This window comes from Panthera uncia, assembly GCF_023721935.1.
Source record: "Panthera uncia isolate 11264 chromosome A3 unlocalized genomic scaffold, Puncia_PCG_1.0 HiC_scaffold_11, whole genome shotgun sequence".
NCBI classification, from domain to species: domain Eukaryota; kingdom Metazoa; phylum Chordata; class Mammalia; order Carnivora; family Felidae; genus Panthera; species Panthera uncia.
This window is the reverse complement of record NW_026057578.1, coordinates 91324163-91352089: the sequence shown is the minus strand read 5'-3', so window position 1 is coordinate 91352089 and position 27927 is coordinate 91324163.

Below are 27927 nucleotides of genomic sequence, written 5' to 3'. Positions count from 1 at the left end.
TATGTGAGAAAAGATCCCTCCTGGAGTTACCTGAGATTGGCAATATTTGGTATGATTGAGGAATCAATTTCCCTGCTAGCTCTCTATATAAAGTTTTGTAAAATACCCTCCCATTAGTTCAAAATGTAAATTTGGAAAGCATTTGTGTCTGGATGATGCAAGAAATTATATATACAGTTTTCTAAGTTTGTTCTACTATAAGTTCTACTTATAAATTAAATAGAAAATTTAATACTATAGTCTTCTGCCTAAAGTCCACCAATCAACATTATGTTGCAGAATATTATCTCCAAAGTATTTTTTTCAATATTTGTATTTAATTAGAATCATAGAAAGTTATTGATTTTATGGTATTTTTTTCATAGCAATGTATTTTAAAATATTTTATATTTATAAGAGCTTCTCAGGGTAATTTCAGGAAATTAAATATAGATGTTTGCACTTCTTAGGATGGTTGGGGTACCACTCATTCGTCCAGTTTATTATACTATGCTATTGTAGCCTGTAGATTAAACGTATATACATTTCAAGGGTTTCTAAGGAATTCTATGGAGATAATATGCACAATTAAGAGAAAATACAAATTTAACTTTTTAGGCAAAAATATTTCTACATCTTATTCAGTTTCTGTTTAATACATATCTTTTTATTCAAGTTCATATCTTCTTATATGATATTGTATAAATATATTTCTGACAACTTCTTCTCTGGATTGTATTGTCTAGCAGATATAGAATTTTAGCCTTAGAATTGTAGCCTTAAAGAAAAGAAATTGCTATTATTGTTTCTTGCAAGTTTGAATTGGTATAGCAAAGCTGGATTAATAAAACTGAGAAAATATGGATTTTTATTTACTTATAAACATTTGAGTGCACAGTAACTGAAGACTAAAAGGAAAGTTTTGTTCATGGTTATTTTTCCGGAGGGAAGAGATTTTATCATGACCTATTATTAAACTATATTACTATATAGTACAGCTATAGAGCAATTAATATCTTTAAAAAATATTATATATTTTGCTTCATTAAAAATTTGAATTTAAATATATTTCAGAGAATGTACTGTAACCTATAAACATGTTAAAACATGTTACTTTTTCATTAAAGAAAAAAGATAGATAAAATGTATCCCTGTTGATAATTTGTGAATAATGGAAAATTAAATAAGGTATCATTTTAGCTATGTTGTACATAACTTAAATTTGTACCTCCTGGCATACCCATCTTGAACATAGCACGTATTATCTATGAATATTTAATAATAGATAACTACATACTTATAATCTATGGATTTCTTTCCAGTAAATCAATCTATCAGTGAAAATTTATTGATGCCCTGTCTTTTGGAAAGTACTTTCTTCACTTGGCTTTAGTAAAAAAAAAAAATATATATATATATATATATGTTTTTCTACCTCAGTGTTAATTCCATTCAGTCTACTTCACTAATGCAACTTATTTCCCTGATCTCTAAAAGTTACAGTACTTTATATTCTTCTCATTCTCTGCCCTAACCCTTGAGAGATAGATAGATAGATAGATAGATAGATAGATGTAAAAAGAAACCACTATGTAGTATCAGGATTTCCAATTTCTGCCATTTACCCTCGACTGAACTCCACAGTTTTATACTCCGCTCCACTAAAATATGTAATTGACATCACAAACTTGACACAGGCAAAGGTGTACTGGTTTTATATACAACTTTAATCTTCCCACAGTCTTTTAAATATATATATATATATGTGTGTGTATATATATATACACATATATATATATATACACATATATATACACACATATACATATATATACATACACAGTCTTTTAAAGTATGTATATATATATATATGTGTGTGTATATAAATATATATGTGTATATATGAATACACCATTCTTCTTAGATCAAAGTAGTTGTCTTAGATACTACCTTGACTTTCATCTTTGTCTCGAATCCCATAACTAATACATCTGTCAGTACTGTCAGCTATATCTTGAAAACATTTCACATTTCTGAGTACATGTCTTTATTTCACCAGGTTTCAAGCCATGATCATCTCTTACCTAGAGTTTTGCGGTAGCCCTCTAACTGGTGTCCTTGCTTTCACATCTGCCTCCCTGTGGCCCATTTAGTACATAGCAGCAAGAGTAATCCTATTAAGCTGTAAGCCACATCAGGTCACTCATCTGCTCAAGCTCTCCAGATGGCTTCCATGGCTCTCAGAATAAAAGCCAAAGCCATCACAAAGACTTACAAATTCCTGCATGTCTGGGCCCCATTACATCTCTTGAGTCATCCTCTGCTAGTCTTGCCTTATATTATTCTGTTTCAGCTAACCTGGACTTTTTGCTGTTTCTTCATTTGGAATGTTATGTTCCTGCCTCAAGACATTTCATTTAAACATTTTGCTACCTAGAATAATCTCCCCTGCCAAGAAAAGTATGGCTTACCTCTTGTAGGTTTTTACTTAAGTTTTAACTTCTCAGGGATGCCTTAACTAATCTTACTGTTGAAAATGAAACTAACCTCTTCCCAACTCCCAAAATCCCTGTATACAAATTATAGTTTAAGTTTACTTCACAGCACTTTTACTCTTTGGCCTAACACAAGATTTCATTTATTTATTAAGTTATTATTTCATTCATTCATTTATTAGTTTATTCATTTGTTTTTTGTGTCTCCCCACTAGACTATAAGCTCCTAAATGGCGGTTTTTGCCTGTTTGATTCACTGCTGTATACTGAGTACCTAGAATAGTGTTCAGTACATAATAAAAGATTATTTAATATTTATTGAATTAATAAATTAATTATTGGGACTTATGCATAACATTCTAAATATAGATATAAAATGAATTTCTACTGCATTGTATCAGAGACTACTATATAAATTACTAACCATATAAACATTTTTTGCTTAATTGAAAATTCTGAAAGAGCAGTCATTTATTTTTATGCCTTCACTACAGCACTGCCCAACATTACTGGAATTTAATAGATATTTATAAAGTGAAATAGTGGAACCAGTTTCAAAGCATGTTAATAGAGGTAAACAAATACAGTACTGACTAGATACATAAATGCTACAGAACACAGAGTAAAAAGTAATCCGATTTACCTGGTGTCAAGAGTCCATCTTTCCAGAAATATATAACAATAACACACAATTGTTTTCATCATCCCACAAAATCAATTTAAGAGAAGTTAATGTGTCACCCTGATGTTTAACCTCACCTACTGATGTAGGATCACCATACCAACTACATGCATAGCCACATGTAAATGTCACAATTGCACTGTGAACTTGAATTTGTATTATCCTGATTTGCTGTTTGTTTGATGTACTAAGAATTGAGCTGATAACTTTTGAATAATTACTTAGTGGTAAGTAGGTGATAGATTATGTCTTGAAATTTCTATATAGAGAGAGAGAGAGAGTTTCATTTTTTATTGCATAGTAATTCCTAAAGGTAGTTTTAAATGAATATACTGAGGGTTGCAAAAGAAGAAATGTCAGAATAGTCACTTAATTCCAAGATTTCTGACTTTAAAATTTCTTCTCAATATGGGTTTTGAATGACATTAGAAAGATAATTTAACATAAAGTATTAGGAATATATGCTTGGTAATTAAGATATTTATTAAATGGCCATGCGAATTTTTATAATACAAAAAGTTTTTTTTAGTACAGTTTAAGCTCTAATAAAAAATATATCTTAAAAATTAAATCTTAGTGCAACACATAGGAAAGTACAAATGGCTGTCATCAAAAACATAAGAGATTAACAAATGTTTGCAAGAATATGGAGCAATGAGAACCTTTTTGCCCTGTTGGAGGGACTGTAATCTTGTGCAGCCACTATGGATAGAAAACAATATGGAGGTTTTTCAAAATATTAAAACTAGAACTGCCATATGATCCAGGAATCATCCTTTCTTGTTTTATGTCCAAGAAAACAAAAACACTCTCCAAGAGATATTTGCACCTCTGTGTTCATTGTGGCACTATTGACAATAATCCAGACATGAAAACAACCTAAATATCCATTGGCAAATGAATGGACAAGGAAAATGTGATATATAGAGGGATTGGAATATTATTTAGCCATAAAAGTGAAGAAATCCTGTCATCTGTGACCATATGGATGGTTCTTGAGTACATTATGCCAAGTAAAATAAGTAAGGTAGAAAAAGACAAACACGTTTCTGTGGAATCTAAAAAAAAAAAATAATAATAGAGAAAGAGATCAGATTTGTGGTTACCACAGCTGGAGGGTAGAAGAAGTTGGAACTGGATGAAGTTGGAAAAATGTACAATGTTCTAGTTATAAGATAAGTATGTGCTAGGGATATAATGCACAATATGATGATTATAGTTAACACTACTGTATGATATGTTTGAAAGTTGTTAAGAGTATAAATCCTAAGAGTTTTCATACAAGGAAAAAAATTATTTTGATTTTATATGAGATGATGGATATTAATTAAACTCATGTAGTAATCATTTCACAATATATGTAAATTAAAGCACTATGCTTTACACCTTAATAATGCTGTATGTTAATTATATCTCAATAAAACTAGGGGGGAAAGAAGCAGAAAAAAAGAGAAAATTTCATTGGTTTCTAGAAGAGACATCAATAGGAAAGTGAAAAAAAATTCATACTTTCCAGCAGATGGAAGTGGTTTTATGTTACCAATTCACTGGTGGGTAGGAAGAAAAGGAGAATTTGGACTAGTAGAAATGTCAGGTTCAGGGAAAGGTTGAGATTAATACCTCTCACTTCTCAGTAACAGACACCTGATGCTATAAGAGCATCAGGAGAAAGGTACTTTTTGTGGACTTAGGTTTATTTGAAAGAAAGGTTTATTTAGTCAGACGCTTACAAGTCTTTATGATGTAAGGCATATGGAAAGATCTTAATGCAACTATCATGGAATGCGAGACAAAAAATACTCTTTAGAAAATAAGGCTAGATTAAACTTCTGATATTAGTAGTTGTGAAATGTTTTGTTTGTAATTTCTAGGTTGTTTTTTTCCTGTTACTTGTTGATGAAATGTATTATTGCATTATTTCAGATGACTCTCAGTAGGAAGCAGGCGATCATGTACAACATGTTAGCGATTCAGAGCAGTCATCTTGCAGAGCCTCACTTCTGTCCAGGAATCTTAAATCCACCAAGGACCCTCTCAGATCTCAGAGCTAGCACAGTGTCAAAAGGGCAAAATTTTCATGGTAGAGAGGGCATATTCAACTTACCATTGTTAGTTTATTTGATTGCAAATAACAGAAAAATAGAACCAAGTAAAGGGGAAGAGTGTTGGATTGAAAGTTTATTCATCCAGCCTGTTATATGCCATTGTCAATGTCTAGGTAACCCTGAATAGTATCTGTTGTTGGCTTCCTCCGCTTTAGGCAACACTGAAATTAACAGACTTAAAAATAATAAGTTTTCCTTCCATATTCCTAATATATTATATTTTATTATGATATAATACTGTTATAAGTCATCAGTGAATCTTATTTCCATTATTATATTTAGGATTTTGCATAGATATTCAAAATGTTATTGCTTTTCATTTTGGGTATTTTGTTAAGTTTGGCAGATTTTGTTACCAAAGTTATGTTACCATTATGAAATCGGGTGGCAGTTATTCCAACTTTTTCTGTGCTTAGAAAGAACAGAAATTCCAAAACCATGGAGTATATGAGGAAAAAAATGTAAATCTTCTAGGCCAAAAGTATTTATTTCTGTCTTTTTTTTTTCTATTACCATTTTTTCTTAAGTTTTAAAAATTATTTCTTAATTCATTATTTTTTTCTCACAAACATCTTTTATTTAATGAACTGTTTCATAATTATTAGCCAACAAATGGCCATATTATGCTATATGTGTCTTTAATCTTCTGTGAGTATTTGATTAAGTTTTTTATCTCTTGAGTAATAGGGTGTTATAATTGCTTTAAGCTTATTAATAGTAAACAAAATATATTTGGTCAATGAAGAAAAATTCAAATATTTAGAGGAACAAAGGAATGTAATAATCATGTTCTCTCCAGCCATAGGCAAAATATAATTACTGTGTATATATTCAATTATTCTCTAAAAAATATCAAGATTATAAGGAACACCTGGGTGTTCAGTTGGTTAAGTGTCTGATTCTTGATTTTGGCTCAGGTCACGATCTCACAGTTCATGGGATGGAGCCCCGCATTTGACTTCACACTAACAGTGCGGGGTTGGCTTTGGATTCTCTCTCTACCTTCTCTCTCTTCCCCTCCCTCACTTGTGCACATGCACCTGAACTCTCTCTCAAAATAAATAAACTTAAAAAAAAATCAAGATTAAGGCATCTGGGTGGCTCAGTCAGGTAAGTGTCCAGTGATGTCAAGTCATGATCTTGTGGTCCATGGGTTCCAGCCCTGTATCAAGCTCTGTGCCGACAGCTCAGAGCCTGGAACCTGCTTCAGATTCTGTGTCTCCCTCTCTCTCTTTGCCCATCCCCCCCCCTCAAAAGTAAACATTACCAGTTTTTTTAATTAAGATTATATCTGAGCATATTTGTATGTAAAACAATTTAATTCTGTTGCATGGTTTTCATTGCTGGCTTTGCACATGATCCCATGTGTGCAAATTAATTTCCTCAAACTGTCCCTGCACACCAAGGTCATGTCCAGTTTTTTACCATTTAAATGGAACAAGAGTGGTAGAATTAAATCTTTGTGCACATATTTTAGTTAGGGTTGTGGAGTCATAAAAATGAATAAGATAGTTTTAAAGTTTTCACCTTTCCAAATTTATACTCAAGAAGGGTTGTACAAATTTATAATGCATCTAGCAGTGTATGAGAATGTTGGTGTACTCTTTTACTTATGGTAATTCTTTTTTGTTTTATTATTTGCCTAATCATAACCTAAAATTTCCTGTTGTTGCCGTTTTGAAAAGGCTTCCTTATATTCTAAAAACAATGGTAAGTTAACTTATGACCTTATCTGTAAAATATTTCTCCACGCTTGAAGCAGAAGTAATTGATGCAGCCTGTGTGCTCCCACAGCACCTTATCCATGAGCACTCATCACTCATCACATATTAGTTACATTCCAGATTGCTGTTAGCTAGCACCAAATTGGGAGCTCCTTTTTAAAAGACCAATAATAGAACCTACTTATTTTTATTTTTTATTTTATTTACTTATTTTTTTTTAAAGTTTATTTTTGAGATGGAGAGACAGAGCGTGAATGGGGGAGGGGCAGAGGGAGAGGGAGACACAGAATCGGAAGCCGGCTCCAGGCTCTGAGCCATCAGCCCAGAGCCCGATGCGGGGCTTGCAATCACGGACCTCGAGATCGTGACCTGAGCTGAAGTCGGACACTTAACTGACTGAGCCACCCAGGCACCCCAGAACCTACTTATTTTTAAAAGCCTAGCGCTGTTCACTTTGCCTAGTATAAGAATGAAAAGACACTAGTTGAACTGGTTTGAATTGCATTGTCACTTCTGTAGAAAAATTAAAATAGTCGATCATTTTACTGTGAAAAAGTTGGACCACTTTAAGTCAGAGCTAGGGAGTAAAATGACTTCAGTCATTAAGCTGATTTTTCCAGCCCTCATGACTATTCTCTACCAAGTTAATCAGAATATTCTGGTTCATTTTTTAGGGTTGGTCCCCTCTCTCTTTGACAGAGCTGAAGACACACTAGTGGTGTATTTCCTTCTTCAAGTCTTTTTTTTTTTTTTTTTTTTTTTTTTTTACATCCTGAAGGCAGCTTATTTTCTTAACTCATACCAACTTAATGTTTCAGACAGTCAGGTGTTATTACAAATAATTATTCAATAGCTATTATTTTTCCTCATATTCCATGTTTGGAGCCACAATTTGTTCATTTTAGTCTTGAATATTACCCAAACAACAAATAGTTTTTTTTCCTAAGGAAGGGACTACTTTTATAGATTGATGCATGTCCCTTTAAAAAAAAAATTCATTAGTTTAACTTCTTAAAAGATGATGTTTTCCAGAACATTTCTTTAATTTTAGGGAACTGAAAATTTAGACCATGTTTATCATACATGCAAGAGTATAATGTTTAGGATAAAATGACATGATTTTATAAAAAATAATAAATAGTATATGTTAGACTCATTTATTTGGTAAAATCCTTTTGTCTTGCAAGATAACATGAAGTAAGAATGGCACACAAAATTTTGGTTCTTGCAAAGTAACATGTGCTACTTAGCCAGACTCTTAGAAAAATGTTTTTTTTTATTCTAATCTATAGTCTTTTAATATATGCAACAATTAGAAGGAAATGTATAAATGTAATATATATGTTCAGTTTCTCTGCAAAATTCACTTTTTAAAAAGTCTGCTAAAATATAGTGTAATAGCTAAAAGAGACAGTAGATCTTGTTCAAGGCAGATTTATAGCTATTGCTTTTTTTTCTTTTTCCTTTTATTTTATTTTATTTTATTTTTTTTTTGCTTGTGTCAGCAAACCTTGGCAAAAAGGTTTTTGCTATTGGAGTGAAATCTGTAAATTTAGATTTTCTCTCCTTCCCTCCCAAAACCTTGTCCTAGGTGTTGTCACTTTCTTTATTCATCACCGCTTACCTTGAATGTGGAATGAAATTCTGGAATATTTCATTGTTGTTATATCTTGAACATTCTTTTTATTAATTTCACTTGTAGTTAGTAATTAATAAATATTCTTCTTTGCTCAAATGCAGGAAAGACTTGTGATTTTGAAGAACCCACTTTTTTGATTTGCATTATTCTGCTTTTATTTTTATTTACTTTATTTATGTTTATGTTTATTTATTTTAGAGAGAGAAAGAGAGAGTGCGAGCAGGCAAGGGGCAGAGAGAAGGAGTCACAGAATCTGAAGCAGGCTCTAGGCTCTGAGCTGTCAGCACAGAACCTGACATGGGGCTCGAACTCACAAACTCCGAGATCATGACCTAAGTCAAAGTTGGATGCTTAACCAACTGAGCCACCCAGATGCCCCTATTCTGCTTTTAAATTAAAAGAAATGTAAAAGAGCTATCTTTATATGGTATATGTTAATAAAAATAATAATACCACTGATTTTCATTTGTGGCTTATACAAATAACTTATTAAATACAAATTACATTTTAATATTTTACATTTTAATATTACATACAAATTACATAAAAAAGTAGGCACATTTTTATATGTAATTTCAAACTGTTACTCTAATGCTGTCTTTGATCATTTAATTCTTTTATTTTTTAAATTAAAAAAATTGTAATGTTTATTTATTTTTGAGAGAAAGAGCGTGAGCAGGAAACGGGTAGAGAGAGAGGGAGACACAGAATTCAAAGCAGGCTCCAGGCACTGAGCCTGATGTGGGGCTTGAATTCATGGACCATGAGATCATGAACTGAGCTGAAGTCAGACACTTAACTGACTAAGGGACCAGGAGCCCCAGACTTGTTCTTCCAATTAATGAATATTATTATCATTTTTGAAAAGTCTGGGATTATATTAAGTATCATGTCCAGTAACTAAGGTTGAAGATATGATTCTTGGGAGAAATTTTACTTTTCCTCTATCAGGAAATGTTTTTTTTATAAGAAATTTAGATGTTCTCTTATATACGGTATGAGCAAGGGAAGTCACAAAAATAGCATGAAAGTAATAGCTGTTATAACACTCTAAAATAACTTTTAAGTTTTTTTTGCTGATTGGACTAGATTAAGGTTTTTTGTTATTATTATAAATAAGGAATTGTTTTTGTGTATGAACAGAAGAAACATCTTGAGGAAATTATATGCATCCTGGAAATCTTTTAACTTTTTTTCAAAATCTAGCTTTTATAGAAAATTAGTTTGTAAAAGCAGTCATTTGGCTTAATACATAGAGAATCAATGCTCACATTTACTGAACAGAAAATAGAATTTGTAGTCAGCATAATGAAATTTCCTTTTCTGATTAAGACAGATGTTTCTGCAAATGAGTTGTATACATTTTGCAAAGGAAATAACCTTATTAAGTGCATCACTGCATTATCTCACTTAAGGAAAAGTCCATCTTTTCTCAGTTCTTCTCATGGCCCTATTATTGGTCTAATAGATGGTAAAATATTGGTTTAATAGATGGTGTTTAGGAGCTGACTATAGAGATTTGCATATAAAGCAGTTAAAGCAAGCAAAAGTAAAATTCTCAGAAATTTACCTACCTAGAGTTAATTCATTAAGTTTGAATTCATACAGGTATAGCTATGTTCACATTACTGTGAATAAATATTATCCATTCATTTAAAAGGTAACTTTCAAGGTGCCGGGGTGGCTCAGTTGGCTAAGCGTCCAGTTCAGCTCAGGTACTGATCTCATGGTTTGTGAGTTCGAGCCCCACATTGGGCTCTCTGCTGTCATCGCAAAGCCTGCTTCAGAGCCCACTTTGGATCCTCTGTGCCCCTCGCTCTCTGCCCATCCCCTGCTCATTCTCTCTCTCTCTCTGTCTTTGAAAATAAATAAACTTTTTAAAATTGTTAAAAAAAAATAAAGGTAACTCTCAATGTAAACGTATCTAGAGGCATTTTGGCTCATTTATTTCTATTATGTGTCAAAATGTTGAAAAAATACTTTTGAGTGTTTAATTTTCACTAGTGTTCAATTAGCAAGAACACCAAAATTTGCTGACTTCCCCAGCTCAATGTGAAGTCTGAGCAAAGAGAGGTTTTGCACCCTGTTCAGCATGCAAGTTATGGCAATAGACTAGAAGCTCACTATTTTAGGTGTGGTTTTTTATCAAAATATGGATAAGACTTCTTTTTGGAGAATTCTAATGTTAAACTAGAAAAAGATCTAGAAAATATCTAAATGTGGGATTTGCTGACAGGATGACTCAGGTTACAGGCCAGATACCTCATGGATGTTATAATGGATAGTCACATAATGAGGGAGACTAAAGGCTTTGAGAATTGGGCTTCTTTATCCAGCTAATCCTTGACTTTCAACTCAAAGATTTTTTTCATTGTGAATTTATTTTTTTAATTTTATTTTTAATTTTTAAAATTTGTATCCAAGTTAGTTAGCATCTAGTGCAACAATGATTTCAAGAGTACATTCCTTAATGCCCCTTACCCATTTAGCCCATCCCCCCTCCCACAAACCCTCTAGTAACCCTCAGTTTGTTCTCCATATTTATGAGTCTCTTCTGCTTTGTCCCCCTCTCTGTTTTTATATTATTTTTGTTTCCCTTCCCTTATGTTCATCGGATTTGTCTCTTAAAGTCCTCATATGAGTGAAGTCATATGATTTCTCTCTTTCTCTGACTAATTTCACTTAGCATAATACCATCCAGTTCCATCAGATTTCCAATACTATGTTGAATGACAGTGGTAAGAGCCAATACTGTGTTGAATAACAGTGGTAAGAGTGTACGTCCCTGTCTTGTTCCTGACCTTAGGGGGAAAGCTCTAAGTTTTTCCCCATTGAGGATGATATTATCATTGGGTCATTCATATATGGCCTTTATGATCTCGAGGTATGCTCGTTCTATGCCTACTTTCTTGAGGGTTTTTATCAAGAAATGATGCTGTATTTTGTAAATGCTTTCTCTGCATCTATTGAGAGGATCATATGGTTCTTGTCCTTTCTTTTATTGATGTGATGAATCACGTTAATTGTTTTGTGGATATTGACCCAGCCTTGCATCCCAGGTATAAATCCTGCTTGGACATGGTGAATAATTTTTTTAATGTATTGTTGGATCTGGTTGGCTAATATCTTGTTGAGGATTTTTGCATCCATGTCCATCAGGGAAATGAGTCTATAGTTCTCCTTTTTAGTGGGGTCTCTGTCTGGTTTTGGAATCAAGGTAATGCTGGTTCATAGAAAGAGTTTGGAAGTTTTCCTTCCATTTCTATTTTTTGGAACAGTTTCGAAAATAGGTGTTAACTCTTCCTTAAATGTTTGGTACAATTCCCCTGGAAAGCCATCTGGCCCTGACGTCTTGTTTTTTGGCAGATTTTTGATTACTAATTCGATTTCCTTAATGGTTATGGGTCTGTTCAAATTTTCTATCTCTTCCTGTTTCAGTTTTGGTAGTGTATATGTTTCTACGAATTTGTCCATATCTTTCAGATTACCCATTTTTTGGCATATCATTGCTCATAATATTCTCGTATTATTGTTTTTATTTCTCTGTGTTGGTTGTGATCTCTCCTCTTTCATTCTTGATTTTATTTATTTGGGCTCTTTCCTTTTTCTTCTTGATCAAACTGGCTAGTGGTTTATCAATTTTGTTAATTCGTTCAAAGAACCAGCTTCTGGTTGCATTGATTTGTTCTACTGTTTTTTTTGGTTTCGATAGCATTAATTTCTGCTCTAATCTTTATTATTTCTGTCTTCTGCTGGTTTGGGATTTTATTTGCTGTTCTTTTTCCAGCTCCTTAAGGCATAAGGTTAGGTTGTGTATCTGATCTTTCTTCCTTCTTTAGGAAGGCCTGGGTTGCTATATACTTTCCTCTTATGACCACCTTTGCTGTATCCCAGAGTTTTGGGGTTATGGTGTTATCATTTTCATTGACTTCCATATACTTCTTAATTTTCTCTTTAACTGCTTGGTTAGCCCATTCATTCTTTAGTAGGATGTTCTTCAGTCTCCAAGTGTTTGTTACCTTTCCAAATTTTTTCTTGTTGATTTCGAGTTTCATAGCATTGTGGTCTGAAAACATGCACGGTATGATCTTGATCTTTTTGTACTTACTTAGGGCTGATTTGGGTGCCAGTATATGGTCTATTCTGGAGAATGTTCCGTGTGCACTGGAGAAGAATGTAGATTCTGCTGCTTTAGGATGAAATGTTCTGAATATATCTGTTAAGTCCATGTGTTCCAGTGTGTCATTCAAAGCCATTGTTTCCTTGTTGATTTTTTGATTAGATGATCTGTCCATTGCTGTGAGTGGGGTGTTGAAGTCTCCTACTATTATGGTATTACTATCAATGAGTTTCTTTATGTTTGTGATTAATTGATTTATATATTCGGGTACTCCCACATTTGGCACATAAATATTTACAATTGTTACGTCTTCTTGGTGGATAAACCCCTTGATTATGATATAATACCCTTCTTCATCTCTTGATACAGTCTTTATTTTAAAGTCTAGATTGTCTGATATAAATATGGCTACTCCAGCTTTCTTTTGTTGACTATTAGCATGATAGATGCTTCTCCATCCCCTTATTTTCAATCTGAAGGTGTCTTTAGGTTTCAAGTGGGTCTCTTGTAAACAGCATATAGATGAATCTTGTTTTCTTATCCATTCTGGTACCCTATGTCTTTTGATTGGAGCATTGAGTTCATTGACGTTTAGAGTGAGTACTGAAAGATATGAATTTATTGCCATTATGATGCTTGTAGAGTTGGAGTTTCTGGTGGTTTTCTCTGGTCCTTTCTAATCTTTGTTGCTTTTGGTATATATATATATATATATATATTTTTTTTTTTTTCATCTTTTCTCCACTCAGAAATCCCCCCTTAAAATTTCTTGCAGGGCTTGTTTAGTGGTCACAAACTCCTTTAATTTTTGTTTGTCTGGGAAACTTTTTATCTCTCCTTCTATTTTGAATGGCAGCCTTGCTGGATAAAGAATTCTTGGCTGCATATTTTTCTGATTCAGCACACTGAATATATCCTGCCACTCCTTTCTGGCCTGCCAAGTTTCTGTGGATAGGTCTGCTGCAAACATGATCTGTCTTCCGTTGTATGTTAGGACTTTTTTTCCCTTGCTGCTTTCATGATTCCCTCCTTGCCTGAGTATTTTGTGAATTTGACTATGATATGCTTTGTTGATGGTCAGTTTTTATTGAATCTGATGGTGGTCCTCTGTGCTTCCTAGATTTTGATGTCTGTGTCTTTCCCCAGGTTAGGAAAGTTTTCCTCTATGATTTGCTCACATAACCCTTCTACCCCTATTTCTCTTTTTTCCTCTTCTGGGACCCCTATGATTCTGATGTTGTTCCTTTTTAATGAGTCACTGATTTCTCTAATTCTTAAATTGTTCTCTTTTGCCTTAATCTCCCTCTTTTTTTTCTGCTTCCTTATTCTCTATAAGTTTGTCCTCTATATTGCTGATTCTCTGTTCTGCCTTGTCCATCCTTGCCGCCGCTGCATCCATCCGTGATTTTAGCTCAGTTATAGCATTTTTAATTTCATTCTGGCTATTTTTTACTTTTTTTTTATCTCTGCAGAATGGTATTCTAATCTATTTTCGACTCCAGCTAGTATTCTTAGTATCGTGATTCTAAATTCTGGTTCAGACATCTTGCTTGTATCTGTGTTGGTTAAATCCCTGGCTGTCGTTTCTTCACTTTCTTTTGGGGTGAATTCCTTTGTTTTGTCATTTTGAAGGGAGAAAAGGAATTAATGAGGTAGAAAAATTGAAATTAAAAAAATTAAAATTAAAAAAATATTAAAATTAAAAACTAAAAACACACACTCACAAAAATCGAGGATGATGCTAGATCCTAGGTTTGTTTTGGTATGGGTGTTGAAAGTGGTTGGACATATTAGGGAAAAAAAGGGTGGAGAGGAAGAAAAAAAAAGCTAATTGTTTGAGAATTTGAAAAAATAAATACACCAAAGTAGACTAAAATGAGATGATGGGGGTACAATAGAATTTGAAAAAAATATACACAAAAGCAAAGAATGAGTAGAAAAAATTAAAGAAAATATTTTTAATAAAAGTTAAAATTAATATGAATTTTTTTCTATATTTAATAAAAAAGAAAAGAAACGAAAAAGAATAAAGATAAAAAAGAAAAAAAAAGAAATAGTTTGAAAAATTTAAAAAGTGAATACACTATAGTAGACTAAAATAAATGATGGAAGTAAAATAGAATTTGAAAAAAAATTACATATAAACAAAGAATATAGTAATAAAAACTGAAAAATATTTTAATAGAAATTGAAAGTAAAAATGAAGTTTTCTCTTTCTGCATTCAAGAAAAAGAAAAGAAATGAAAAAGAGAAAAAAGAAAAAGAAAGAAAAAAAGGAAATTGTTTGAAAATTTGAAAAGGTGAATACACTGAAGTACTCTAAAATAAAATGATGGAAGTAAAGTAGAATTTGAAAAAAAACACAAAAGTAAAAAACATAGTAATAAAAATTAAAGAACAATATTTTTAATAAAAAGTGAAAATAAAAGTGAATTTTTTCTCTTTCTGTATTCAAGAAAAAGAATTGTAAAAGAGAAAAAGAAAAAAAAAGGAAAGAAAATTGAATAGATGAATCTGCTAACAGACTGAAGTAGGACTGAAATTGCGTCGTTTTCCCCTAGAAGTCAGTCTATGTAGCTCTTTATAGTCCATAAATTAAGCTGGCATTAAGACTTGTTTTCTTGAAAAGCGATGTTGGCCCCGTTGGGCGGGGCTCAGTGTAACATCTCCGCTCTCCACTAGATGGCGCTGCTAGCCTACTGGGGTGGATTGTTGCAGAGCTCATAGGTGCGTATGTGCAGCGCGGGAGTGGTGAAAATGGCAGCACCCAGCTACCCAGTCTGTTCTCCCGGATCAGCAATCACGCACCCTCCTCTGTCTTCAGCTCTCATCCACTTCCCGATTTTTCACTGTCCATGACCAGGCCCCAGGCAGTACCTCTCTCCCGAGTTTTGTCTCAGATGCAGCTGTTTTCCCCAGCCCCTTACTTCCGAAGGACTGCAGCTTTGACCCATTCTGCCCCTCTGCGGGAGGGTCTCACCGAGCAATGGCCCAGTGAACGATGGCCGAATATTGGCTGCACCCAGGAACACCCACTGGACCCTGCTGTTGTCACTGCCCCGAGACTGCAGCCAGGTGCCAGCCTGCCCCAGAAAAACTTCGTGAGATAGTGTAGCAGCAGCATTTCAGGGATTATGGAAAATCACAACACACATCTGGCACCAGGCTTCACCCTTAATGACCTTGCCCCAGCACTAGCAAATGTGGCCACCTTCTGGGGTCTGCTGGGACCAGGTGGCTTCAACAGTCTCTACCAAGTGCCCTTCCAGCAGTGGAACCGCTTTTCTCCGTGTGGCCCAAGAACCTCCCAGACCCCACTCTGTGCCTGGGGATTCACCTTCCCACCGGAACACCTCCAGGTATGGAACTGCAGAGTTGCAGCCTTTGCGCTCCCCTTGTTTACAGTATTAATGGAATTTAAACCCTCTCCTTTCTCCTTTCTCCTTTCTCCCTTCTCCCTTTTTAGTTTAGTCCCTGCGGCTGTTTCCAATTTTCCACTTTCTTTCCAGTTGCTTTTGGGGAGAGGTGCTTTTCCTGTATTCTCCCCTCCTCCCTAGTCTCCATCCTCTCTTGGCCCACAAAAGCGGTTCCCTATCTTTCAAGGCTTCTCACTCCCCAAATTTGCCTATCTGCCCTGCGTACCTGATGAATTCTGTAGTTCAGGTTGTGCAGATTGTTGTGTTAATCCTCCAATCAGTTTTCTAGGTGTGTAGGATGGTTTAGTGTTGTTCTGGCTGTATTTCATGGACGTGAGACACACAAAAAACTTCCATGCTCCATTGTGAATTACTTACACAAATTTGGATATTTTCTTAGTTTGAGTATCTGGACCACAGAACCCTTTTGTTGTCTGTTATTTTGAATTTTAAAAAGACTTTTAGTTTCTAATTTAAAGAAATATTTACTGCAGATAATTTGGAAATTAAAATAGAAGAAAATAACCCAACAGCACAGAGACAGAAAAATTTTAGAGGACATATTATTGTATAGTCTTTTCACATCTATTATCTTCCTGTCTGTCTGCCTGTTTATCTATCTATCTATCTATCTATCATCCATCATCTATCACATCTATCATTCTATTTTAAAGATGAAACTACTATAGAATTGCATATGTCACTATAGAACATGCATTTTTGTATATGTATATAAATTTATTTACATGTCTATTTAAACAATTATAAAGTAGTCTTAATTATAAAATGTTATAAGCAATACTGGAGTAAATAAATATTGGAGATATATTTGAAAATAATCATTATTTGTTCCTTAGGAAAAATCCATAGAACTGTAACTACAAGTTTAACCAATACACTTTAGAGAGATTTGATAATTGTCAAATCTCCCTAGAAAGATACTAATTGGTTGGTATTTAATGTTTTAATATGTCTAACAGCTTATATGAATTTAACTAGTTTCTATTTTTATCACTTTTTGGATCAAAACTTTTGTCTTTAAAATTTATCATTTTTTGAAAATCATTAAGATATTCTTTGCACCATTATGGGTCTATATTATAAGATACTACAATGTTAGTAACCAAGCCCTTAGTTTACTGTATAACATAAGCAAGAGGCTAAACTAGAGAAAGCACTGTCTCCTGCACCGTTTCATTTTTCCTCATGAAATGGCTCTAGTGATGGATTAGCACAAATGTGGGAAATAGTCTCTCTACTGTGGGAGCCTTGTGCTATTAAATACACAGACTAAAGTTTCCTGCAGTTTTATGGACCCGAGGACTGGACCAGAAGGCAGGAGAATGGTAAGGGCTAGGAGTGGATATTAAGTCAGGTAAAAACTGTCTTCTTAAAAGGTTTATTTTTTTTAAGTTTATTTATTTTGAGAGAGAGAGAGCCAGGGGAGGGGCAGAGAGAGAGAGAGAGAGAACCCCAAGCAAGCTCTGCACTCTCAGCACAGAGCCAGACATAGGGCTCAATCTTATGAACCATGAGATCCTGACCTGAGCTGAAAGCGAGAGTCTGACGTTTAACTGAATGAGCTACTCAGGCACCCTGAGGTTTCTTATCTCCATCAGGTAAGAAGGTTCAGAAGAGGTGCCTGAGAAAGGCCTCTGCTGAAGGCCCCAGTGCAGAGACCTCTTAATGCATGTACTTGGGCTAGGATTTCAGATAGGCATCAGGGCATGGTCAGCTAAGGGGCCTTGACTCTACAGTTCTTGACTGTATCTGTCTTCAGAAACTGCAATGTACTGACTGCACACTAAGTCTTATGAGGTCAGGGCAGCTGTCCCCCAGTGAAGTGTACCAAATAAAGCCTTTCTAATGGCCTGTGGTTAGGCTTAAAAGATCATATAGATTTTTGGCCAGGAGCTAGAATTATCAACAAGGTATGTTAAATTGAGGCAAATCTTTATACATCACATGATACACAAACATATATTGAATCACACAGTCTTTAATTATAATTTAATAAAAAAGTAGCACATGTCTGCAGGTAGGTAGTTTTATCAGCCTGCTTTCTGTAAGTGAAATATGGGGACCGACAGCCTGTCATTTCGTATTCTGTCTTCCTTTCAGTCCAAGCTGGCAGTGTTTCTGCAGATACAAAATTCTTAAGAACTTCATGGATCTCCCTTATACGTCACATGGACTCAGTTAATTAGACAGGAGGCACATCCACAAATATTTATGAGATAATTCCATCTCATTTTTGCCTTCTGAAATGACTGAGATCAATATGCATAAATTTTGGAAGTCTTTTAGTTTGATTGAGAAGGTTTTGATACACATGCTTAATCTCTTGTGACTAAATACTCTGAATTTTGGTCTTTAGAGTCAAACATGTGTCTTTTACTCTAAATCATGTTTCCCTGACAGTGAATCTCTTATACTAACATCTTTCCCATCTGGATAGGCTGAGGATCAAAAAAAATCATGAAGCCCTGGTTATTTTCCCTCAATGTGCATTTATTTTACTACACGCAGCAAAAGGAAACCAGACCACACCTCCAATACCTTGCTTGAAATCTCCTGGGCTAAAAATTAAAATTTATTCACAAATTCTGCTTTACCCATTACTGGAGGACATAATTCCATTAAACTTTCTGCTTATTCCCATTAAAATGCTTCTCAGCTTTTGAGGCCATACCAACAGCACCTTCAAGTTCCCTATTTGTGCTAATAGTTTGCTCATGATGATTTACATACACTCTCCAAGGCCATTTAGTTTTTCTATTATGCTACTCAGTTCCTTTGGATCCCTTAGTAGCAGATTTGTTAGTATCCTACTAACTAGCAGTTTGTTCAAGCAACTCTAGGCTTTTTCCCTCATCTTTATCAAATTCTTCCAGTCCCTGCCAACTGCCCATTTCTAAAGCCAGTTCTGCATTTTTAGGTATTTGTTACAATACAGCTCACTTCTGAAAACAACGTCTGTAGTGCTTTTCTGTTTCTGTCATAACTATCACTGAGTGGATTAAAATTACATAACTTCCTCTCATAGTTCTGTAGGTCAGAAGTCAGGATCATTTCAGTGTTCTTGGCCTGTGTGAGCTCTTATCTGGAGGTTCTGGGGGAACACCCACTTCAAAGATCATTGAAGTTGTTGGCAAATCAGTGCCTTATGGTTGTGTTTTAGGACTGAGGTCCTTGTTTTCTTGCTGGCTGTCAGCTAGGTGCTCCTGTCAGTTCCTTCAAGCCATCAGCATTTCTTGTCACATTGCCTCTTCCCTCTTCAACCCAGCAATGGTGAATAAAATCTTTCTCAAGCTTCAAATTCTCTAACATCCCCTTCTTCTGTTCCTCACTTCCTCCAGCTAGAGAAAGTTTCCTGCTTTAAGAGCTCATGATTTGAGATTGGGCCCACTCTGACAATCCGGGATAATCTTCTTATCTTACTCTATAACCATAATTATATTTGTAAAGTTATTTTTTGCCTTATAACATAACATATTAACAGATCCTGGAGATTAGTATGTGGACATATTCTGTCTACCACATTCTAGTATATATTAGAATTTATTTCTTAGGTCTAATACCAAAGGACTAAATAAATATTTTTCCAAACTTATTAAGTGAGATTATTTTTTGCTAACCTTCCTGTTGCAGAAATTTGATTATGATTTGCATTAAGGAAAGTTCAGTTGCCTTTATAAAACAAATACCTGGTCATAAGTCTTTTTGTGATTAAAGTAAAATGGATGATGAGTATAAAAAAACAAAGTATAGTTTATTATTTGACCCCAAAATGCAAGTGTGGAAACAAGTCCATTATATACCAATATGTGAAAGGCATAAAATAAGAAAATATGTTTTCGGAACACAAACAGAAGAAACATGCCACTTATGAACATGAAGAAAATATAAAATAACAAATATCTGTAGTGTGATATCCCAGTGTGAAGAAAGCTTTCCATAGTTAGGAGCTAAAAATGAAGAAGCAGAATAAATGGGGATATAGCTAGTCTGAAAATTATACATGAGAGGATAGTACAATATTTTTAGTAACAATGATAGTTTTATTTTTTTATTTTTTTTTTTTTTTAAGAGAGAGAAGGCTCAACTCGGGGAGAGGGGCAGAGGGAGAGGGAGAGAGAATCTCAAGCATGGTCCACTCTCAGTGCAGAGCCCTATGCAGGGTTCAATCCCGGGACAATGAGATCATGACCTGAGCTGAAATCAAGAGTGGAATGCTTAACCAACTGGGCCGCCTGCCCAGGCACGCCAGAATGATAATTTTTAAAGCCATATTTCACTAATTTTTTAAACATGTTGTGCCATGAACTTAGTGGTTTAGTTAGAGGGCTTTGTGAAAGTAAGTTACCCATAGGCTATGAAGGTGCTTGCAAACTGCAAGAGATTTTCATAAGCCATCTCAAATTCATAATTAAATTCAAACTGTCAATCAAATTGGACAGCAATATTTACTACTCAAAAATATTTTCTTTGCAAATTTAAAGAGTAGTGAACATATCATCCAGTACAACTATTTGCTTGAAATTACTGTAATTAGGATTTCTGGAACACAGTATAAAAACAGAAATCCAAGAAATCAGTATTTCCAAGTACCAGACCCCAAGAAGCATTTTCTTGGAATATTGAATACATTAAAGTCACAAAATTGACAGACTGGATAACCTTCATAACTAAAATTTAGGCATACACTGCATTTTTAAAACACATGAGGGATGAAATTAATTTTCTATCTTCAGTCCCACCTATGGTAGGTCTTGAGAGCATGTAAATTACCTGCTCCCAAGAGAAATGCTGGTCTATCACCAGTATAATCAAAAGTTCCAGCCCTCCTGAGGGAAGTAATTGGTGCAAGATGTGGTTATTTACAGTAAGCAATGCCTTTTGCCTTCTTATCATTTGAATAAGTTAGTGTATTTAGTAAATTATATCATAACTCCCCAAAGGATTCCAATTTTATTTGTACAATGGCCAAAACTCCATATGTAGCTATTGCAAAAATTTCCTCCAAATAAACACAACATAATGAAAACATAACCCTCACAAGATTTTCAAGTGAGAGTCAACAGATAAAATGTATGTGTGGTAGGGGCGCCTATGTGGCTTAGTCGATTAAGCGTCCAACTCTTGATTTCAGCTCAGGTCATGATCTCATGGTTTGTGAAATCAAGCCCCATGTCGGGCTTTGCTCTGACAGTGCAGAGCCTGTTTGGGACACACTCTCTCTCTCAAAATAAATAAACATGAAAAAAACGTGTGTGTGTAGGCAGATGGGGGTGGGAGTGGTTATAAACTATTAATAAGGCTAATGGAGCTATATTATATGACATTCGGCTTCACCTCTTGGCCAATCTAGGTTTCAATTCATGAACTAGATCTATATAAGAGAGAGAGTACATGTACCTAACTTGGAAACCATATCCAAACAATGGGAGAGTTATCCTATGCTGGACTGAGTGTTTCTTTTTGAGGTAAATCCTATTTATCCCATTCACCCCCTACTCCCCTTTATGAACTACAGATATAGCAGCATCCAGAGAAGAAAAGTAAAGAGAGTGGAGGAAAAAGGATATTTAATATAGTGTGTGTGTGTGTGTGTGTGTGTGTGTGTGTGTGTCTGTATGAGAGGATTGCCCCATAAAGTATTCTAGGAACAACTATAGGAAGAATCTTCATTGCAGTTTATGCTGGAAATGTCAGCTTTAATTTTTATACCAGCTTAGTATAATATAGAATCACCTTTTTTTTTTATTTTTTTTTAACGTTTATTTATTTTTGAGACAGGGAGAGACAGAGCATGAACGGGGGAGGGTCAGAGAGAGGGAGACACAGAATCTGAAACAGGCTCCCGGCTCTGAGCTGTCAGCACAGAGCCCAACGCGGGGCTCGAACTCACAGACGGAGAGATCATGACCTGAGCCGAAGTCAGCCACTTAACCGACTGAGCCACCCAGGCGCCCCAATATAGAATCACTTTAGAATTAGACGAAGTAGCAGTTCATTGCAGCAGTCTTGCATGAAAAACTTCTGAGAAATGAAAAATTCTTCTAAGAGCTATGCCCATTATCCTAGCCCCCAATTTAATTTTGAGAAGATAGTTCTACCATCATCCAATAAACAATAAACAGACGCACAAATCTTAGGTTTTACCAAAAATCAGGTCTGGGGAAAATGTTTTTGTTTTACTAATAAATAAAATAATCTGTGATCTCACATTTTTTTCAGTGTTGTCTTAAAAGTTGTTAGACTACTCTCATAACTTTTAACCTTAAACAGGCCACTCTGCTTGTATTTTCTTTTCATTTAACCACAGCTGAATGGGTATGGTTGTAGACCCTTGCCATCGAGAGATTTTTGCCTCTTTCTGATTTCATTTCCAATGTGATGAAATAGAGACCAACATTTTTATTTGGCTTCATCCAGTTATTTGTGGTGTCTTCAGCACACTTCAATCCTCATGTAACTATCCAATTACAGTAAATAATTTTACAGTTTAAAACATGCAAAACACTAGTTTTATGTTGGTTTTTGTTGTTAATTCTGCCTATCACGGTATAGAAGTGTCTGTAAGTTGGTGTGATTACACTTGAGTATATTTAAATTCTGGTGATCTAACATGGTTCCAAGCCAGCTTCCTCATCGCTCTTCCAAATTTGATCCTCATTCTCATTTCTGACCTCTAAATGCTGAAATGACTACAACACTGAGTTTCCAAGCTAGTATGTATTCTTTGATCTTGTCTAGGCTACTCTCTATGTCCTAGATAATCCTCAATGCTTATGGCAAACAAATGGCCATTTGCCTAGTTTCTATCTATTATTATGACTTATTTTATTTCCCATTTTTTTATCATTTTCTCATTTCAGTTAAGATTTAGTTATTCAAGAGATAGTGCCTGAATTCAATTAGTATTATGATAATATCTGCTTAGATTATCTCTGTCTCTGTCTCTCTTTCTCTTTTATTGTTTTTTTTTAATTTTTAAGAAATATATAACAGATTGCTAATATGATGGTCAGTATTTTAACTGGAAAACTCAAAGAATCATTGTGTCCTAAACTCACTAAAATAATTGCCGCAAACTACAAAAGTAATACCACACTGGAAGAAGTGGTTACCACTAAAGTAAGAACTCTCTATCTTTCAGATTCCAAATATGAAGTATCAATCAGTAAGAATGAATTTAGATCATTGCATGTGCACACAATAATACGAGCTCTGTATCAATGTCTTTATCTCTGCTCTAATATTACCCCATGAACTTTCAAAACTAGTTCCTCCTCATTATCTTAGTCTCTCCTTGCAGTAGGCAGAGTTCTAAAATGGGTCCAAGATTCCTGTCCCCTGGTGGACAAGCTCTTTATAATTCCCTTTCCTTATGGGATATTCAATATATCCCACAGGATATACAAATATATATGGGCAGGACCTACAAATATAATGGGATTATTCTTATGACAGGACTCCATTTTAACAGATTGGAGAGAGATTCTCCTTGCTTTGAAGAAATAAGCTTCCATGTTGTAAAAGGATCATGTTGCTAGAATTTGAGGGTGTCCTTCAATAGCCGAGAGAGCTCAATAGGTAGCTCGGAAGAATATGAAGACCACAGTCTTACCGCAACAGAACTGAATTCGGCTAACAAACTTAAAAGGTTGGAAAAGGACCGCAGCCCTCAGATGAGAACACATCAGGTTGATGTCTTGATTTCAGCCTGGTGAGACCTGGAACAGGCAATATATGTAAGGCATGCCTGAATGCCTAACCTACAAAAACCCTGGAACAATAAATTGCTGTTGCTTTAAGCCTCTAAGTTTGTGGTTAATTTTTATACAGTAATAGAAAACTAACACACTTTTTTTTCCATTTATTTACTTATTTTTGAGGGAGAGAGTGTGTGCAAGTGGGGTAGTAACAGAGGGTGGGGGGGAGAGAGAGAGAATCTCAAGCACGTTTCGGGCTATCCGTGCAGAGCCCAATGTGGGGCTTGAACTCAAGAGCTGCAAGACCATGACCTGAAGTGAAGTCATATAATTAACTGAATGAGCCACTCAGGCGACCCACTAATACACTTTTCAAATACCAACTTGTATAGTTCTTTTTTGGTGCCTCAATCTGAACTCCATCCCACATAGTCGTATCACTATCTATTATGTTGCCTTGTTTATTTTTTCATAGAATTTATTACCATCTGAAATCATGTATATTCTGACTGAACAGCAAAAAACCCTAATAATAGCTAATAATAATTGCATTCTTATAAAATTCCCATCTTTGTGCATTACTCATTTAAGTCTCATCCTCACCCCATGAAGAAGGCAGGATGATTTATATTTTATAAGGACTATTCTGGGATATTTATATGTTGAGTAATCATTTCAAGATTACATAATTGTCAAATGGAAAGATTTGGATTTAAATTCAAGTTATTCTAATTTGGTAGCTCTTACTATATTATTCTGCCTTAAAAAATATTTTATGTTATTATACCAGTTGTAATTTATTACTTTCGTCTTCCTATTGCACTTTCCACACAAAAAAGAAAAATAAAATAACAAGTTTATGATCTCATATAGAGCCAAGTATTTATTTTCAATCTTTCATGACAAAATATGGTTTTCTTTTTCACATAATGATTGAAATACCCAAGATAGATTTTCCTTATGAAAAATAGTTGACATTAAACTATTAAAGCAATAAAAAATGGAAAATCCACAGAGACTTTAATACTGTGAAGATCAGTTGCAAAATTATTCTACTATATTACAGTGGAATCTCAAAGGGTTTTGTTTGATAGTTACAACATGAAATGGCAACTAAAACATGGGTAGAAACAAAATATAATCTATTATAAATGCAAATTATTTTTCTTATTATGAAAGTAATGCACATTTACTGTGGAAAATTTAGACAGTCCTGATAAGGAAAAAAAAAGCATCTAAAACTCACATGTAATCCCACCAATTGAGAGATGGCAATTGTAAACAATTTAGTTATAAGATTTCAATATTTTTCTATATTTACATTTATACAAAGGGGTTCATATTACACATAATTTTTAGAAGATTTTTTCCCAGTTCACAATATACTGCAAGCATCTCATCTTTACGTATTTATCTGCATTACTATGCTAATAACTATATTTTAATATCGAGCTCAGGAGAGTTTTTAAGTCGTATCACAAATTAATATGTTCATGTGGATCAAAATTCTTGTGGGTAAAGACATGAGCACACCCTTTATTATTCCTGTGTGATAAATTCCTAACTGTGAAATTGCTATATTAAAAGGAATATAGGGGTGCCTGGATGGCTCAGTCAGTTAAGCATCCATCCGACTTGGGCTCAGGTCGTGACCTCACGGTTCCTGGGTTTGAGCCATGGAGCTTCTTCTGGATTCTCTGTGTCACTTTCTCTCTGCCCCTCCCCCACTCACTCTCTCAAAAAAAATAAACATTTTAATAAATAAGTAAAAGTAATATAAACATGGGCATGCACTCACACAGTATGGATATATACACATATATATGTTATTTTAATATATATACCAAAATGTTCTATTCAATTTTTGTATCAATTTATATATCCATAGGTTGCATCTAAACATAAAAATTGTCACTCATCTTGGATATTGACATTTTCAACATCTCTACCATTACTATCTACTCAGATATTTAAACTGCATGTGTTAGCTCATTATTTAAAAATGCTTACTGTTTTGGGGCACCTGGGTGGCTTGGTTGGTTAAGGTCCAACTCTTCATTTTGGCTCAGGTCATGATCTCAAAGTTTGTGAGTTCAAGCCCTGAATTGTGCTCTGTGCTGACAGTGAGGAGACCGCTGGAGATTCTCTCTCTCTCCCTCTCTCTCTGCCCCTCCCCTGCTTATGCACACTCTCTCTCAAAATAAATAAATAAACTTAAAAAAATAAAAATAAGAAAATAAAAGTGTTTACTTTTTTTTTCATGTGGTAAGTTTTTTCCTGGGGTATTTTTCATTCTTCATAGCTTTTACATGCTTTTGATACATTGAGGATCTAATGTTTTTTTCTCTACCTATGGCTCTGATAAATATTTCTAAATTAACATTTATCCTTTAAGGCCAGATGTCATTATTTAAATAGAATGTAACAGGATGGGTTGCAATCAGGATATAATTAATAAAATATGTTAAACATCAAGGGAATAATACAGATGATAATCTCATCTGGTATCTGTTTCCTTTTACAGAAATTATTTTCATCCCCATCCATCTCCTCCATCTGTCTTGCTGTTAATATAAGAACTATTCTATTTATTTCTGAGGTGAAATCTCTACCTGAGCTATGGACTCCATTTCTTTTTGCCTTCCCATGAACTTTGCCCATTTTTTTCTACTCCCCATTCCTATAATTATATACTATCCACAGTATTAACTTCATCATTACAGTTCTGTCGATTTTACAAAAGGTAAAATTAATCCATTGTGAAGAAAACTTAAAAACATTGATTGCGTGGTTTGGTTTGGGAGAGGGGTGGGTCCTATGGATAGACTGAGAAAGGACATGAAAGAACTGAGTAGTTTCACTCCTGGTCCAAATCCTGATGACCTTTCAGGCCTAATCACAGGGAATCACAAAGGCTTTACCTGTCAGGCTTAATGGGAGAAATCTACTATTCTGTCAGATTTGCTACACAGCCAGTCCATTGCAGTCTCTGAGAAGATTTGTAGTCAATAACTCAAATTGTCTCTGTCATCCATGCCCTATGTGTATCTGAATTCCCAGCCTAAGTGCCTCCACTTGGAGGCCCTTTATCTGGTGCCTTCTTCAGGTACTTCTGCAAAGACCTCCTTATAGAAGGAGGAGAGAAGTGAGGGGAACCTTGAAGACACATTTTCTCCACTCTGACTCAGTATTCAATACTTTTCCTCCCCAACCCTTCTCCCACTCCCTTTCCCCTGCCCCATGGCCCATAAAATACACCCTTTTAGAAAATACGGTGCAACTAATATGATGAATATAAACTGCTACTGCTGGGAAAAAGCAGAAACAAACAAAAAAAATTAAGGTGCTACTAAAGGAATACGAAACACACAGGATAGAACAAGTCCCTCTCTCCACTTCCAGCCTTCCAGTCTTCCTTCTGGGCTCCATATTGGAAGAGCCTGAGAAAAACACCTGATGAGGTTCAAATGTGGTTTGCAGTGTTCTGACCTCATCATTGCAAAGCAATGCAGGGAGAAATAGGACTGGAGATAAGAAACAATTATTTAACAATGGGGCATACCATTTGACCATTACCATAACAATGTTAAGCCTCAATTTTCTCATCTTCAAAGTATGTGAATGTACGTGTGAATGTGTATGTTGATTAATATACATATATGTGTGTATGCACATACACATATACACATAGATACATACACACTTTTATAACTTATACCCGATTAATAAATTTGTTTGACACTAAAGGTGAGGGAAATGCCCAGGTCACCTTAATCATGAGAAAACATTTCATTTGTATTATTATAATAGAGTATAAATGTTGGAATCACTGTACTTTTTGTTTCCATGTAGCTCAGTTTTATTTTGTTTTGTTTTGTTTTTCCAAACAAAGATACCATTTCAAGTTTCTATTATGCTTATACTGCATGCAAGAGTATAATAACCATGAGACACAAGTCAACATTGCAACTTACATAAATATGGTCTGATTATACATAATATCCAAAATTGCAACTCTCCTGGAAAGTCTTGAAATTTGTCAATACAAA